Source organism: Labeo rohita, chromosome 25 (assembly GCF_022985175.1).
Source record: "Labeo rohita strain BAU-BD-2019 chromosome 25, IGBB_LRoh.1.0, whole genome shotgun sequence".
NCBI lineage: Eukaryota > Metazoa > Chordata > Actinopteri > Cypriniformes > Cyprinidae > Labeo > Labeo rohita.
Window position 1 is genome coordinate 22,801,232 of NC_066893.1, and position 5,200 is coordinate 22,806,431.

Below are 5,200 nucleotides of genomic sequence, written 5' to 3' on the forward strand. Positions count from 1 at the left end.
AAAAAAAAAATCACTTGTGGTCTCTGGATTCTGAATACTTTCCATGATTTAACTTCTTTAACCACTCAGCATGTTTGCAGGTACTGTAATAGCTCGATTTCATTTGGACTAAAACAAAAATTTGACATTTTAAAATGTGTAAGCTCTTTAGTCTAAGGAAGCATGTTTCCACCACTGAACAAAAAACAAAAAAGGTAATTGCGACCTTTTATCTCACAATTCTGACTTTTCTCAGAATTGCGTGATTAAAAACTTGTGATTCAGTTTTTTTTTCTTTCAGAATTGTGAGATATGAACTCCCAATTCTACGAAAGAAAGATTTTTTTTTTTTTCTAGAATTGTAAGTTTGTCTCTCGCAACTGTGACTTTTTCTCTCAGAATTGCTAGTTTATATCTTGCAATTCTGACAGCTTTTGCAATTCCAAGATATTACAGTTTTTCTCGATTGCTAACACACTATAACTGATTTACTTGGCCCAGTTTTCCAAACCATCCATACAGTTGTCAAAACAAAGACACTTTTCTCAAAACTTTTAACACATTTCACCTGCTTTCACACGTTTCAATTTGCTCAGTGTTTTCTGCAAAGCTCTACACAAAAATGACATCATTTTGCACAGGCATAATCATGTTCTCATTTAGAACACACAAACACACTATAATTACCTCAAGAACCACAAAATGAAGACAAATAGCACACATTTATCCATGTGTGAACATTAAGTAGCAAAACTGATGACACACCTGTTAGAATCTCAAGATGATATGAACAGGAGCACAGGTGATTATGTGTTTTGGAAAATGAATCCTGGTAGTGGGAGACAAAGAGGAAGAGGAGGAGAAAAGAAAAATGAAGTGGACAAGGTCAAAGGTCATTTGTTCCTGATGAAGCACTATATTTGACCATGTTCTCGTGCATCGAATGATCATAAGGAAAGCTGGCCTGCAGGCTCATCTACAGGGTTTTTACACTACTTACTCATTACAATTACAGTACATAGTAGCAGTACTTCAGATGAGAGAAACTTCACTATTCTTTGTACTGTAAATACTGTAGCACACACCCTCAAACTTATAACTGTTGAACTGATTTGTAGCCAAGAATTTTTAACATGTACTGTATTGATGTAGAACTGAGAGTCACCTGTCTAGGGGAGGCAGAGAAACTCTTTGGAAAACTCTTCTTAGTCAGAAGACTAAGAAATATTATAACAAATAAGGATATTACCAATACTGTAATGCAACTTGGCAGAGGATGTTGAATTTACTTATTTATTCATTTATTGCTGTACAGTAACTGACAGTATGTTCCAATGTGTTTACTTTATATTCTGTTGTTTGGTCTTTAAACTTTTCTCTTCTAGTGCTTTTCATCTACTGTAAGATCACTTTACAGTAATGAAAGTAAACTTTTCTTAAAATTTATTGCTGAATTTTACTGTATCTGTACCACTCTATTTATGCTGTATACTGTGAGAGACGTTGACTAGCAAAAGGATTCCTGATTCACGTAAGTTTTTTGTGTTCTGAGTTGATCTTACTAGTGTTCTCTAGACAGGAAAATAGTATATATTTGTCAAGTTTGTGTGTCAGGCCAAAGTTTGAGTCTGACAAAATAAAATGCGTATTTGACTAAAATGTTTGACTTTGACCTGAAAGTTTGCACAAGTTGGTGTGTAGTTTTGAGAGTTTATAGTTGTGAGAAAATTGTTTCGTAAATTGTGTGTTAGCAATCGAGAAAAACTGTAAGTCTGAATTGTGAGATATAAACTCGCAATTCTGAGAGAAGTCTTTTTTCCCCCTTAGAACTGGACTTTATAACTTGCAATTGCAAGAGGAAAAAACTCAGAAGATACAAGATGCAAGATACAAATTTGCATTTGTAAGCAAAAAGTCAATTGTTAGAAAAAAGTTAGAATTACAAGAAAAAAAATCAGAATTGTGAGATACAAACTCACATTTACAAGAAAAAAAATCAGAATTGTGAGATACAAACTTGCATTTGTGAGGCAAAAAAATCTGAATTGCAAGGAAAAAAGTCAGAATTGCGAGATACAAACTTGCATTTGTGAGAAAATTCCAATTGCAAGATACAAACTCACATTTGTAAGAAAAAATTCACAATTGTGAGATATAAAGTCACCTTTGTGAGGCAAAAAAATCTGAACTGCACTGTAAAACATATCCGTAAAAATACAGTACAATATACCCTAATAATTACAGGAAATTTTCCGTTTTTGGTTTTTACAGGTGTTTTCCCGTATTTTTGAATTACGCTTTGCATTGTGGGAACAAGAACGTTGGTGGCTTACATAGGCGCGAAAACAGTGAAGAGAAGACGCGGAGAGTTTCTCGGTCAAAGTTTCATTTTAATGTCACTTTTCGAATTTGCGAAACATGTTTTTCATGTACTCTTCGTGGTAAATGAGTTAAATGTCACATAAATTGTTTACGTAAGGTTAACTTAGTTGCTGTCTGGCTTGTTTGGCAAATGAACGTTGGAGCCGTCGCACTCAACATTTCTCTGCATATCGTCAGACATCTTCCTCGTGGAGTTTTCTGCCAAATGAGGTAAGTTTTGACCTTTTATTGTCTGTTTTACACACACACGGAAGATAAAATGCGAAACACAAACGAATTCGGTAACGTTACTAGCAAGCTGTCTGTGAAGCGACAGAGGCGTCCGACGCGCGGCAGCCGCGCCATAATAATAATGCCTCTTCAGGTCAGTGTGCCGGTAACGTTATCTCCTCGAGTTATCTTTATCACTCTAATGGACAAATCCACACGACATTATGTCAAAATGACCGTTGTGTTTCTTTCGTTTTCTTTTTTAATGACAGGACGTGATTGCTGCTGTACTGTGAATCTCAAGCACACCTGCATTCTTATCATGGGTTTGTATTCTGTTTTATTAGCAGTTTTATTTAACATTAGTGTTAAGTATCAGAAAGAAAATAGTTATTGATTAATTTATTTTGTTGACTTTCACAACAATGTGAAGTTATTTGCTGTCTGATGCGTCCGAAGCTACGTCACAGACAACGTGCAAAATGATTGGATTGATTACTTTTGCATGTTATCATCCTTGTGTGTATAAGGTGTGTTCAAACTGCTTGTCCTTATGTATATGGTAATTTTGTAATGCATTTTGTGTTTAAGGTGATGAGCAGTTCAAGACTGCTGTCGTTCAAGAAGTTAATGACCACTGTTGCGGTTGTGAGCTACAAATACCCAGAAGAGGCGGCACTTACATTGGAATTCATACAGAAGTAAGCAACACAAGCATGTTATGAAATGTGTATCTGTTTATTTAATTGAAAATAATGAAGTATATTGTAAGACACAGGTGATCTGACAAGCTCGTATGACAGATGTAAATGGAGACTATTGGAAATGTAAGTTAAGCAATTTATAAATAAATATTTTAATTGACAAGTATTAGGGTTAGCAGTTAATTTAATGAACTTAAAATACTGTATGACTGATTTTCCATCTCCAACCTGCATGTTACTCTGTAGTTCAGTTTCATTCATTTCATTTTTATCATTATCCATTTCTTTTAGAGTTTTCCTGTGAAGAAATCCTAAATGAGGGTTGAGATGAAGGCAACCAGGTGGGTTTGTTTTCTGTTTTATTTAATGTTAGTGTTCAATATTTAAAAGAAATTGAGTCTTTGACTCATTTATTCTGTTGACTTTTACAACAATGTGAAGTTGTTTGCTGAACACGCCTTCAAATGTATTCAAAGATGCCTGTCGTTATGTATGTGGTCATTTTGTAATGTCTTTTTTGTTTAAGGTGATGGGCAGTTCAAGATTGCTGTCGTTTGAGAAGTTAATGAACAAATCTTCTTTCCTGTTGCGGTTGTGAGCTACAAAATACCCAGAGGAGGCGGCACTTACTCTGGAGTTCATACAGAAGTAAGCAACACGCATGTTATAAAAAAGTTTATGAAGCATTTGGTCGTGTTGCTGTTTATTTAGTTGAAAATAATGAAGTATATTTTAGGACATAGTTGATTTGACAAGCTCATATGACCGATGCAAATGGAGACTATTGGAAATGTAAGTTAAGCAGTGTGTAAACAATTGGAAAGTATTATGGATTGCAGTTGATTTAATGAACTTAAAATACTGTATGACTACTTTTCCACTCCAACCTGCGTATTACTCTGTAGTTCAGTTTAATTAATTTCATTTTTTTGTCATATCCATTTCTTTTAGAATTTTCCTGTGAAGAAATCCTAAACATGGTTTGAGATGAAGGCAACCAAGTGGCTATGCATTCCTCCAAGACTCTTGCATGAACAATTTCAAAAATCCATGTAATATTTGAGTTTTTAAATTGAAAAAAAATGGCACTTGCATTAAACATGCAGTTACATATTAATTAATACATCCCCTATAATGAATTGCATCACTTCAATGATATTTCTGTTACAATGAACTTCAAAATTCTGTTGTCAAGCCATTGGAGTCACATACTTTATACTTTTCTTGACCTTGAAAATGGTAGTTGCATAGACAATCAATAGAGGGACAGAAAGTACCCAGATTTAACAAAAAATACTCTTAATTTGTGTTCTAAAAATGAATGAAAGTCTTATGGGTTTGGAATGGTATGAGTAATTGACTGAATTAACATTTTTTGTGTGAACTATCCATCTAAACAATATTGTTTTCTCTTATAAGAAAAAAAAGTTTTGAGTCTTGACTGTTTTACAGTGTGAAGTTTAAATTTTGTGACCACTTTTTAGTATAACACGTGTATTGTACAGATGCTCATGTTTTCTTTTTTTTTAATTCTGTCCGTTCCTGTTTAAAGCTAAACTGTCTTTTACAATACAGCCATTTTGCCTGAGTTGACACATTGTTAAATGAATTGAGTATTTGATGTTGTTTAGTCCTAACCCACTTAAGGCAAACAAAAGCCATTGAATGCACTTTTAAGAATGTTTACATAAAGTAAAAATAAACCATGCTCAATTTGTATATTGTGCTGGATTTATTTGCTTTATGTATATATAAATATATAAATATACCATTAAAACAGAAAAAGTCCTGTTTTTTTACTGGTGGCAGACTGTAAATTAACAGACTGTAAATTTACGGTACAAAGTCCAGGTAATGAGCTGCCAGTTTTTTTTCCGTTTTTTTACGGATTTTTTTTTTTACAGTGTGCAAGAAAAAATTCACAA

At 33.7% G+C, this 5,200-nt stretch overlaps 1 long non-coding RNA gene across 1 annotated transcript; it reads left to right on the forward strand.

Annotated features, from left to right (window-relative positions):
* Positions 1-3,175: 3,175 nt before the first annotated feature.
* LOC127157134 (uncharacterized) lies at positions 3,176-4,482 on the forward strand. The gene is made up of 4 exons (XR_007825832.1): positions 3,176-3,272; positions 3,567-3,616; positions 3,802-3,923; positions 4,227-4,482. It is a non-coding gene; the product is annotated as an uncharacterized LOC127157134 (long non-coding RNA).
* The last annotated feature ends 718 nt before the right edge of the window (positions 4,483-5,200 follow it).